The sequence below is a fragment of the Vanessa cardui genome, chromosome W (genome assembly GCF_905220365.1).
Source record: "Vanessa cardui chromosome W, ilVanCard2.1, whole genome shotgun sequence".
Lineage (NCBI taxonomy): Eukaryota > Metazoa > Arthropoda > Insecta > Lepidoptera > Nymphalidae > Vanessa > Vanessa cardui.
In genome coordinates, this window is record NC_061153.1 from 4287533 (window position 1) to 4301424 (window position 13892).

Here is a 13892-nt window from a genome sequence, read left to right on the forward strand (position 1 = left end):
ATATTTGAATCAGGTGAAATTTTCTTTACGAATATATTATAATATATAATAATACATGTTATTTATAAGCTAACGTAATGTGTAAAATTGTATTTTGTTCAACATTGATGCACCTTTGAAGGCTCAATATACTTTATTCTTTTAATTTAATAACTTTAAAATTTAATTACTTATTTCTTTTCATCGAAACTAAAATATAAGTATTTTAAGCCTCAGATGGAGACCAAATTATTGCAAGAGAATGATGTTGACATACCAAGACGTTCGATGAGCACATGTAAAGGAGATGTTCACGGAGCAAAAGTTACGTTTTCCTTATGGACGAAAACCAAAAGAATAACAAAAGTTCACGTCCAAGAAAGAAAAATAGTCGACAAAACTGCGAAGGGTACCGAAGACAGAGATTTATAACGAGGGTGCGAGAAGATGAATATGAAAAACATCGCTCTTTTTCTAGGCTTAATGACACCGATGACACGAATCTGTCGTCGTCGTTTCGACAGGACTCAAAGACTTAGGACTTACCACAGTAACTGAAATGCAAATTAAATTGAGAGACTGTGATCCAGTCGTATATCGTCCTTATCGGCTGCCACATACAGAGCGAACCCAAGTTCAGGGCATGATACAAGAAATGCTAGATTCAAATATTATTCAGGAATCGTCATCACTATATGTTATGGTGAAAAAGAGGAGTGGGGAAAAATACTATGTGTTTATTACAGAGCCTTGAACCGGAAAACAGTGAAAGATCATTATCCAATGCCGCGTGTCGAAGATCAACTGGATCTCCTTGCCGGTCATATGTTCTTTACATCATTGGATCTCGCATCTGGATACTACCAAATACTGAAAAATCTGAGGAATCTCGACCGAAAACAGCTTTTGTAACACCCGATGGACAATTCGAGTATTTACGAATTCCGTTTGGACTAGTTAATGCGCCATCTGTGTTTCAGCGCACCATCAATAAAGTGTTACCGGATGCAGAAGTAAAGTTAGCCATGATCTACATGGATGATATCCTTATTCCAGCTCACAACTTCGAAGAAGGAATGTCACGCCTACGAAAAGCATTAGAACTTTTGCGTGAAGGTGGACTCACGTTAAATCTCAGCAAATGTAATTTCTTTTACAAAAAAATTGACTTTTTAGGCTTCGAGGTCGGAAGTGATGGCATTCGACCCGGTAGTGCAAAAACCGTTCTTCTATTGATATGATACGCGAGGCTATTGAAATTCAAAAACATCCGAACTTCAATAGAGAAGATGGTTGGAGACTTTCTAACACCTGGGATCCACTTATTAAAAATTTAAAATCCCAAATCCAACAGACTGCAAGACCTAAAGATACAGTTAGTGCCTTCTGCGTGCAACCGGAACGTTACTCAAGATATCAATTGAGAAATCGTTGGCGGTAGTTCTTAATAATATTTCCTTTGTTCTTCAAATAGACAAATGTCATCTTAGTCTACCCATGACCACGAACACTGCAAAGTGCTCGAAACGTCGGGATTTTTAAAAATAATTAATATACGCGATTCATCGGTTATAATTAGTTTTATTTAAATGTGTAATAATCGCGAAAATTTAAGACAACATTCTATAGGTAAATAAAATAAAATAAAATTATTGATTTCAATCATGACTTAGTAATGTTTGTTATATATTCATTACACATTCAATATAATTCCATTCTGATAACGTCAACAATTGTTATAATTATGCAATTTAAAACTTAACACAATAATATGAACAAAAAAATTACCTGTTGCCTGTAAAGTCGGTATACGGGCGAAAGTTTTACGTGACAACGACTTTGAGTGGTAAAATAATTTTAATGTGAATATTCATTCTATGTATAGTAGGAAGAAGGATGAAATAATAGTAACAATTTAAAACATTTTTTATACAAAGAATTACATTTAAAACATTAATTTATACAAAGAATCTCGCACTGAATTTTGTCTGTCTCTCTCGCTCTTAGGCGAGCTAACCATGCCCGAGTGGAAGGGACGCGTGCCTCTCACTCGCTCTCATCGTGAGCGCATAACGTGAGCGGAGCGTAACGCAGTTTCTTGAAGTGTCACCCGGCAAACCAATTTATAAGACGTTGTCACGTCAAAAAATAACAATTGTTTTAATTAACAAAATGGACTGTATTGTGAAATATATGCATATTGCAGACTAATTTCACTAAAACTTCTTTAGTTTTAGTGAAATTAGTCTGCAATCGGTAAAATTAATAATTTAGAAATTGCTTGTTTAATCAAATTACTTTTACATCGAATCGTTACCACTCTAGTCATGTTATTAGGGCCGGGATGCTTTGCTTCTATTCTACCATATAACCATTTTGCTGGAGAAGGATTGTCTTCTTTACAAGTACAATGTCACCAATATTTGGTTCTGGTGATACTTTTGCCCATTTGTATCGCTGATTAAGTTGCGTAAGGTATTCTGATGACCATCGTCTCCAGAAATCCTGCACCATGCGTTTAGTCAATTGCCAACGTTTTCATGTACTAATTGTGACATTTTAAAGTTGGACCAATGGACTAACCACTAAAAAATGTTCTGGTGTTAGTGGAATTTCCGATTCTGGGTCATCTACACTTTGACGTGCAATAGGTCTTGAGATAAGGCATGCTTCAATTTGACATAGAACCGTAGTCAACTCTTCAAAGGTGAGCGTGGAATTACCGACGACTCTTTTTAAGTGGTATTTGGTTGACTTGATGCCCGCCTCCCATAATCCACAAAAGAGGTGCATGTGGAGGAATAAATTGCCAAGATGTTCCATTGTTAGATAAACTCTCTGATATATCGGGCATCAAATTGTAATTTACTTTGGAGAATAAAGTTTTCATTTATTTCATTCATATATTATCGTCTACGCGCGCACTCAGTTAACAACTTTTCATTTACACTCTTGGTTTTTTTTATAAATAATATATATTTAAAGTAATTAGTTCCTGCTTTTTGTGTTTCAAAATTAAAGTAGTGATTATTGTGAACTTATCAGTGAAATTTCAAAGTGGTACACCGTGTAATTTAGTAGTAATAAAGAAAAACATCTTTAAATATTTGCAACACCCTGACCTACGACAACTTGCACTGCTGCCGCATCGTCTTCGCTCGGACAACCGTGTCATTGACCTCAACTCGGCTGACTCACAGTCACACAGCGTACGCTTGTAACTAACAGTGGTCTAACTATTAAATATTACTTTGCTTACTCGTAATATTTGCTAATATAACTAAATGATGAATTGTATAAAGTGCGCCGGTTGTCCTAATGCTATGAAAGATGCTCCTTATTTGCATTGCGTGCGTTGTAAAAATACATATCACGTTATTTGCACGAGACACACTTTGTTAGAATATAAGAACATGACCCCTGATATTAAAAAAGTTTGGGTTTGCGATTTATGTCGTAGCAAAGAGCCGAAGAAAGGAAATAATACAAATACCCCGGTACGCGGACCAGCAATTGCGGCACAACAGGATTTTGTGACGCAGCGCAGTAAGAACTCTTCCTGTTATAGTTTAACGGCCGAGACAATTCGTGACATTATCGGAGAGGAGTTGCGGCTAGTTTTAGCTAACGAATTTAATCCTAAAATAAAGGAAATCCACGATATACTTTCTTCTCTTGAGTCGACAATGTTGTCATTTAACACTGAAATAGAAAAATTAAAAGAGCAGTGCTCGACACAAGCAGTGTTAATTGAATCGGATCGCGTGGATAATGACGCGCTACGCGCGTGTAACGATTTATTAAATTCCCGCCTGTCGCAGCTCGAACAACACTCACGGGCATGTAATGTGGAAATTCATGGTTTACCGGAACATAAGCAAGAGAACTTGATTAATACTGTACAACAATTGGCTAAGGTTATTGATTGTCCCGTCTAGGAGAAAAGCATATTTATATCGCCCGAAACTAAAATGTTGCTTGCTGCCACTCGTCGTAAAGCTAAGGAGTTAAACTACAGATTCGTATGGGTACGAGATGGTAGAATTTTCGTAAGAAAAACCGAAAATGCTAAATATATTCAAGTCCGGAACCACGACACAATCATGAACTTGTCATAAATACGCTAAGGTTGATTTTTATAGTTGATTATTATTTTTTATAGTTGATTATTATACTTACTAAAGGGCACACTTAACGGTTTATCGGTATATTATCAAAATGTCAGAGGTTTGAGAACTAAATCTGTTGACTTTTTTAATAATGTAATTTGTAGTTCATATGATATAATAATTTTGACAGAGACTTGGTTGAATGGAAGCGTCTTTGACTCAGAGTTGTTTGATAGTAATCGTTATGTAGTTTATAGGCGTGATCGCGAAAGTAGCGGTTTTCATAATAAGAAAGACGGCGGCGGAGTCCTGATAGCAGTTTCAAGGCAAATTAATTCTTCTCGACTTGTTGGTTTTATATATTGAATTTGACAACAAAAACGGCACAAAGGAAAATATTTATATCTGCGGTGTCTACATACCTCCTCCCGTCCAAAAGCATATTCTTAAGCACTTTTTAGACAACTCTAATAGAGTTCTAGAATCTTTAACCGGTACCCTTCTAATTGTAGGTGACTTTAACTTAAGTAATATGTCTTGGACTACAGGTAACCATAACTCACTAGATGCGGGTGCTTCTAACAGCTTATTGCATAATATGTTATCGGATTTTATGTCGCTTAATGACTTAGCTCAATATAATCATGTAGTGAACAACAATGACAAAATTCTTGATCTAGTTCTTGCTAATAAATCGCTTAGTAGCTTATCTGCATGTACGGATGCCCTCACGTGTGTAGACGCACTTCACCCTCCACTAATATTTTCGCATGATATTAATTTTACTCCACTTTTACCACCTAATGATAACATACACAAACATTGTTTTTACAAGGCCGACTATCAAAATATTCAAAAAGAACTTGAATCTATTCAATGGGATGTTATCATGAATGAATGTATGTCAGTTGATGACATGGTTTCAATTTTCTATTCTCAACTGCAGACGTTAATACGAAAATATGTTCCGCGTTCTAAGCCTCGAAGCTCTAAATATCCTATTTGGTTCAATCGCGGTTTAATTAATTGTATTAAGGAGAAATATAAATACAGGGTCAAAATACGAAAATATAACAACCCCCGTGATGTTCTGACTTTTGAGCTCTTAAGAAAAAGGTGTGATAAGCTGTTAAAAGAATCCTACTCTAAGTACATAAACAACCTCGAGTCTTCATTAAGATCTAATCCCAAGCTGATTTGGTCATACCTGAAAATGAAAAAAAAGCCGAACAACTCGTACCCCGCAAAAATGACATTGAATTCCCGTGTAGCTCTTGATGGTGCAGATATTTGTAATATATTTGCTGATCATTTCTCTTCTGTGTACAGCAATAGTACAACGCCACCTCCAGTGAACGTTGCCACTATAAATATTTCAAACACGAATTATAATATATGTACATCACAAAGTCCGAGTCATATATCTTTTACATCCGAGCAAATTCTCAGAGTTTTGAAAGGCCTGAACAAATCTAAAGGTGCGGGAGCGGACGAAATTCCTGCACTTTTTGTTACTACGTGTGCAAATAACCTAGTGAAGCCACTAACTATGATCATCAATCGTTCCCTAAAAACTGGCCAATTCCCTATACTTTGGAAAAAGCCTTGGTTCTACCACTTTATAAAACGGTAACAGATGTTCCGCAAAAAATTATAGACCAATCTCTATAATATCAATATTTGCAAAAGTGTTTGAGCTACTTGTATATCCTATTATCTCTTCCCATTTCAAGCAATTTGTTGCTCCGGAACAACACGGTTTCTTGAAGGCCCGATCTACCAGCACAAATCTCATCTCTTTCGTCGAGGACCATACTGAAGCCATTGACAGTGGCAATTCAGTCGATGCCATTTACACTGATTTTAGTAAGGCCTTTGATAAAGTTAACCATTCTGTTTTGCTTCATAAGCTCGAAATGATTGGCATAACGGGTATTATGCTTGATTGGTTGAAGTCCTGCCTTAAGAATAGGAGTTCAACAGTGGTTATAAACGGGCATTGTTCAAATCCCTTTTCATCTCCCTCTGGCGTGCCTCAGGGCTCTCACCTGGGACCCCTGTTGTTCAACATTTTTATTAACGACATCAACTCCTGCTTCGATCATTGTAAATGCTACTTATTTGCAGATGACCTGAAACTTTTTAGACCTGTCTCCTCCGAAGCAGATGTTGTATGCCTACAAAATGACTTGGACAATCTGGTCTCATGGTGTCGCAAGAACGTTATGTGTCTCAATACTGAGAAATGCTTTGTTATTCGCTTTAGTAGGAAGAAAGCCTCTGTTGATCGAAGTTATTCTATTGATGGACATTTACTTACTGAAGTAGATCACACACGCGATTTGGGAGTAATACTGGATTCTAAATTACCTTTTTACATACATATTGATAATATAGTTGGCAGGGCCTTCAAAGCTTTGGGTTTTGTTCTACGTATCTGTGGAGTTTTTAAAGAGGTTCGAACTAAAATTTCCCTGTACACTGCCTTAGTACGTAGTATTTTAGACTATTGCTGCACGGTGTGGAATCCACACTATGAGATTTACAGCCACAGATTAAAGCGAGTCCAAAAAAGATTTCTTTGGCATCTGTCCTATAACTTTAAGTTGGCTGGTAGGCTGCACAGCTACGAGGAAAGATTGTCGCATTTTGGACTTCTTTATCTTCGCGATCGAAGACAGCTTCTCGACAACATATTTCTTTTTAAATTAATTAATGGGTTCACAGACTGCCCATACCTATTAGGTAAATTGAGGATTAATGCTCCAAGAAAATTTTCTAGGCCGTCTGTATATGCACCTTTTACTGAAAAATTAACGCACTCGTCAAGGGCGTTTCTCCCCTATTAACAGAATGTGTATTAATTATACCAACATATATAAAATACAAATAAAGTTAAAAGTACACAAGAGTTAAATTCAACAGAAGTGAGAACCATTGACATTTTTGATAATAAATTGTATAGTTTCAGAAATCAGTTACTTATGTATTTCAATAATAAATAATTCCTTCTTATTGTATTTTTTTTATATGGATTTATATTTTGCAATCTTGATAAAGACTAAACCAATATTCAATCTTAATTTTGATTGTGTAATTTTTTAATTGTTTTTGTTGAATAATTTATTGATCTGTAATTTATTTATTGATTGTAACTTATTTATTTTATTTTCTCATTGTTAACTTAATATTTTTTATAATTCTCAGACATTTTAATTTTAATTTACTTGTTAATTTTAATAATTTTCCTCTATTCATTATTATTGTAACACAAATAATTTAAATCAACTTAATTTTTTTGTTTATAACTTTTTTATTTATAATTAATTCAATTTTAAACTTTTTAATTGTATCGTTAACTATAAAAAATAATCGTGTAATGTTAACTATTATTTTTTGTTGGTATTATGTAACACCTGTAAAAAAGTAGTTACTAAGAAATATTATTAGAACATTTTATTCCTTGTAAATGTTAGTGTTCTGCTTGTTGGTGTTCAAATAAATAAATAAATAAATTCCTTAGAAGCACCTACAAAATTGGTTCCATTATCACTCCAAACTTGACCACAGTGACTTCTTCTAGCTACGAATCGTTTAAATGCTGTTAAAAAACCTAGAGATGTAAAATCACTAACAACCTCAAGATGCACTGCACGCTTAGCCATACATACAAACACACAAACATATCCTTTGTGGGAATGGTGGCCACGGCCCTTGGTTGTTCTTATTTGTATGGGTCCTGCATAATCCACTCCACTAACAAAAAATAGACGATTAACAGAGATGCGTGCTGTAGGTAATTGACCCATAAATTGTTCATGAGTAGAAGCTCTAAAACGTGCACAAATGACACATTTTCTGTACTGTTCCTTGGCTAAATTTTTTATACCAATAATCCAATATTTTCCTTTGAGGAAGCTGGTCATCATTTGTGGTCCTCCGTGTAATGTTTCTTCATGTGCATCTGCAACCATTAACTTCGTAAGATAACAGCGTTTTACCTTACAATAAAACGCTTATTAAATACCTACCTTATTTGAAGCTTAAACATAATGAGACCTGTTTGTCATCGCCTGGTGGAGGAGGACGCCAATGTGAATGTATGCATTTCGTCAGGCCGAAGGCATAAAAATAACATTAGAATATTGTTAGTTAAGGCAAAAATAAGAAAGTGTGCGATGCTTAGAAAATCTATTCTATCACAAAATGTATGTAATGTATATAACGGAGCAAGCACGTCCGAGCGCGTTTTTTTAAAAATACATGACGTCAGCATAGCTGACGTCACGGGTGTCAGAGTTTCGATCTATAACCATCTTTGGTGGTATGAAATAAAACTCAGGAAATAATTCTCTCTGATTTATTCCAATATGAGACGGTCCGATCGCTCCGACGGCTCGACCAAGTCTGTCGAAACCGGCGGTCGCTTGATCTTTTATAACAAAAATAGGTGGGTAGACTTATTCACTCAAGATAACAGTTGTTTACAAACATTAAATTTTTCAGAGTAATTTAACATTTCAAAATTCACTAGAAATTATTCATTTAACAATGAAACAGTTTTAAATTAATAAAATAATCATTTCTGGACACGTGTTTTTCTTAAATTCGTGGTTCCGCGCCGACACGGCCATTCTGACAGGCGGTGCGCGCTCTGCACCTGCCTAAGTTGTGCGATTGGAAATCTGCGAATCAAAAAACATTTTTGAAGCAGGTATCTGTAAGCAACACATCATGTTGACCTTTGATAATTGTTTTGTAAAACAGTACACAAAGAAATCTCTCATGCATCTTTATTATAATAAATATGGGCAGATTTTACGCATACTATGCTCATAACTGTGTCATAATAACTGTTAAAGTTTCTCGTAGATCTGTGGTGTATACATGTCTATACCACGGTCCACAAGGTCTCCCTACGGTATCTCATGGTTCTCTGTGGATACATCAAGGATCCGTGGGTAGCTCGAGGGTAACACGTGGTTAGCTCAGAGGTATCACTCTCCAGACTATGGTATATACATGGCTACTAAAGGTTCTCGTAGATCTGTGGTGTATACATGTCTAACCACGGTCCACAAGGTCTCCCTACGGTATCTCATGGTTCTCTGTGGATACATCAAGGATCCGCGGGTAGCTCAAGGGTAACACGTGGTTAGCTCAGAGGTATCACTCTCCAGATTACGGTATATAAATGGCTACCACGGCTCCACAACGCCTCCCAACGGTATCTCATGGTTCACTTTTGGATACATCAAGGATCCGTGAGTAGTACGAGGGTAACACGTGGTTAGCTCAGAGGTATCACTCTCAAACCAGAGTGTACGTGTGTAGTTATGGATGCATGAGGAATCTCAATGGTAATTAATATTCAAAATTTTTTTTTTTTTTTTTTTTTTTGTTATTGCTCTTTTTTATTTCTTTAGATTTTAAGAGGTAAGATAAGTAAATTTTGCCTCACAGTTTTATGCGATGATTAGTTCTCGTCGATGCTGACCACTCGCACTGACTGACCAGCTCGTGATATGGACGACAACTCCCACTGTCACGGCCATTCTGCGGGACGGTGCGCGCTCTGCACCGGTCGCGTTTCTGGTTGTGGTGCTCGGCGAAGCTGATCACGAGCGCCCTCTGCCAAGCTGATCACGAACGCCCTCTGCCGACCACCTTCTCCACTGTCTTAATTTTTATGAAACCTGTAAATCTCGAAAGACACACTTAATTAGTCATATCATGTAATAGTGGTTACGTGGACTCTTAGTCTTTATGTTGAAAATAATTAATTTTAGTTTTCTGAGAATAAAAAGATGACTGTTATATTTCGAACAAGGGTCATTCGTTGCTGTAGTTGTGTTATTAGTGACATTCTGCGGGATGGTGCGTGCTCTGCACCAGTCGCATTTCTTGGTCGCCCGGCTGCGGTGCACGACGAAGCTGATCACGAGCGCCCTCTGCCGACCACCTTCGCGATGCGATGCGTTCTTATGAAACCTGTAAATCTCGAAAGACACAATTAATTAATCACATCAAGTAATGGTGGTTACGTGGACTCATTAATCTTTATGCTGAAAATAATTAATTTTAGTTTTCTGAGAATAGAAGCGATGACTGTTTTATTCCGCACAAGAGTCTCTTGTTGCTGTTGTGTGTTGTCAGTGCTGCAAAGTCCTCTGGTTATTAATGTCCATCAGGTTTAAGAAATTCAGGTGGTATGTGAAGTTTTCTTTGTGTAATAAGAGAGTGGTGCAACTCCATATACTAGATGCACTGTTCAGTCTCGTAGTTCTTAATAATAATCAAGAACTAATCTTAACTCGTTTTTGAGGGTAGTAATAACTTTTTCCACTTAGCCATTTGCTCGGCTGTTTCCTGACGTGTTGTTTATCTTAGTGTCTCATTTCCCCGCGATATCCATGATCTCCGTGATCCACATGGTCACTTGTTGATTTTTCAATTAAGATGTTCCACACATATGAACAGTATGGCAAATGAGGATGCCCTTGAAGCGTATTGTTCTTAATTGTAGGAAGTAGCCGCCTCAAGTGTTGACGAAGTGGGTACTCCCGCACTAGTCGGCTTTGGAGCTGATGAATGATTTATTGGATCCGTGGCTTGCGGTTCTGCCACATAGATGGGCCCCATTACACCGAAGTTGCTAGTAGATGTACCAAGCAGTAAGTGTGCAGTGCTTAGAGATCTTCTTATCACTTCGCAATATGGTTCTGTCTTGTAGCGATCCTTCTATGACAGGTGGAACCGAAGCTGATGAGGACGTGGCAGAGATCGGAGCTTGTTCCGATCCCCCTTCTGATAACGGAGCAAGCATGTCCGAGCGCGTTTTTAAAAAGCATGACGTCAGCACAGCTGACGTCACGAGTGTCAGAGTTTCGATCTATAACCATCTTTGGTGGTATGAAATAAAACTCAGGAAATAATTCTCTCTGATTTATTCCAATATGAGACGGTCCGATCGCTCCGACGGCTCGACCAAGTCTGTCGAAACCGGCGGTCGCTTGATCTTTTATAACAAAAATAGGTGGGTAGACTTATTCACTCAAGATAACAGTTGTTTACAAACATTAAATTTTTCAGAGTAATTTAACATTTCAAAATTCACTAGAAATTATTCATTTAACAATGAAACAGTTTTAAATTAATAAAATAATCATTTCTGGACACGTGTTTTTCTTAAATTCGTGGTTCCGCGCCGACATATATAAAAAAAGTAAATCATATCTTCCTTCATAATAATTCAATATTACATTAATTACAATTTTTATTAAATTGGGCAAAAGTAATTTGTCATCCCAGGGCTAGTAGGAGCCTGGACTACTTGACGCCTGTAGAAGCGACGGAATGTGTCACCGGATTTCCAGTTTCCTTGTGACAAAATTTCGTCAACTGAGCATTATCGGCCCAACTCCTGGACGCGACCGCAGAGCGCACGCTACCCGGAGCTGCGACAATACCTGCCTCTGATAAGAGAGATTTCACCCAGCCTGCAATCACCGTACGTGATGCTGGGTTATGATTACCTCTTAAGTTAAGAAATAAAGAATAATTATTTGAGGAATTCCGTTTTTGATTAAATATTTTGATACAATGCTTCACCCAAAACACCGGATCGAGGTTTCTCGTATTTTCATTCTTTAATAGTTTCCAACCCGATTGCCTATCATCATGTACATCGATGTAATCAGAACGGTCAGTTTTAGAGCCAAATCTGGGCCATAATATGATATGATCTGTATTGTCAATGTAATGCTCATTAATGACTGCCAAGAGGGTCAGATCGTGAATACGTCTACCGGAACACAAAAGAAGTAACATAGCGGCATGTCTGGCGACAGCAAAACAGTTATTTACATTAATTTCATATGAAGTCAAAAAGGAAATAAGAACATTGACATCCCAAATAGTTTTCTTATGGAGCGTAGGCTTTTTTAACGCTATAGATTTAAGAACATGCTCAACAAGAACATGAGCACTTAAGGCACCAGATGTTTCGCCATTACAAAGGGTAGACACCACGGATTTGTGCAATACTAAATAATAGTAATAGTATTATATGACAGGTTTTCAATCAAATATAAATCGGCTAAAAATTTTGCTAGAATTGAACCAGATGGGCGATATGGATCAAGTTTCTCTTTTTTACACCAATCTAGCCATCTATGCCATGCTACTTTATAAGTATTACGCCAGGATGACGAAAGTAGGTTGAGGAATATTCCAGTCCATTAGGCTGTGAGACCACCCCCACATTTCCATACTTCCAACGTCATTTCCTGTACTTTGGGAGGTGGAAGGCCCGTCGAGATGTCTATTAGGTGGCGATTCAGATTCTTGATTGTGAAAGGAGCTGCTAACGCTCGGGATTTGATATCGGCTCTCCAAAAGACCCGTTCCCATCGTGGCACTTCTAACAGATATAGGCCCTTGGCCAGATTTAGGTGGGCAAGGACCTTGGGGATCAAATATTCTAACCAATACATTTCCACTGCTCTGGCAAACTGCGCTGGTAAAGCCAATTCATTAATGTAACTGGTTTTAATGATTTACGCCCCATTAGTATTTTGCCCTGTCTGTCCAAAATACTAGAAAAGGTGGTTTTTAAGCAGATGAACCAGTATGTCATTGATAAAGAAATATTTTTTTTTAGATCGAAACACAGCACTACTACAGCTCTAGCTGATGTTGTGGATGACATACTGGAAGCACAGGATGTTGGCGAAGGGACTATTTTAGTTTTTTTTATTTTTTTTATGGTATAGGTTGACGGACGAGCATATGGGCCACCTGATTGTAAGTGGTCACCATTACATTACATTATTTAAGTGATGCAAGCGTACGCACCGACCTCGACACACTCGGACGATGAAGTGGAAGAATTATTCGATGACATATCGAGGGCCCTCCACTTCACCACGAAAACCCACTACAACGTTGTCATGGGGGACTTAAACGCTAAAGTGGGAGTACAGAACTGCGGCGAATCGGTAGTAGGACCCCATGGATTTGTAAGCAGTAATCATAGGGGGCAAACGCTTGTCAACTTCCTCGAACGGGAGGGGCTCTTTTTGATGAACTCCTTCTTCAAGAAGCAGCCGCAAAGGAAGTGGACGTGGCAAAGCCCTGACACTATGACAAAAAATGAGATCGACTTCATAATGACGGACAAGAGGCATATATTCAGAGACGTCTCAGTGATTAATAGGTTCAATACCGGTAGTGATCACCGACTCCTCCGAGGCTCTGAATATCAATTTTAAGGCCGAGCGCGCCCGTCTGATGAAGTCCACGCTCCGACCAAAGCTGCTCCAAACCATTGCGGGATCTGAAACATTCCAGTCAATCCTGGAGAACCGATTTGTTGCTGTAGAAACCACAACTGACGTAAACCAGAACCCCGAAAATGTAGTTCGAATTCTCAGGGAAGAAGGCACGAGATATTGTGGCATGCAGCGTAAGGGCAGGAAGTCCAACCTTTCGGAAGAGACTTTGGGGCTCATGAAGAAACGACGTGAAAATCCACCTGTCACTTCGTCAGAGAAACGGCAATTAAACGAAGAGATCAGCAGGCGCGTACGACACGACCTCCGGTGCTCCAATACTCCTGCAATAGAAAGAGCTATTGAGCAGAATCGGGGGTCTAAGGTGTTCGTACAATCTCTTGGAAGGAGCCACCTGACGAAGTTGACCACAGCAAGTGGAGAAGTCGTTTCTTCGAAGCCGGCAGTACTTTCGGAAGTAGAGGACTTCTACGGCCGGTTATACGCATCGCATGCATCTCGACCAGATCCC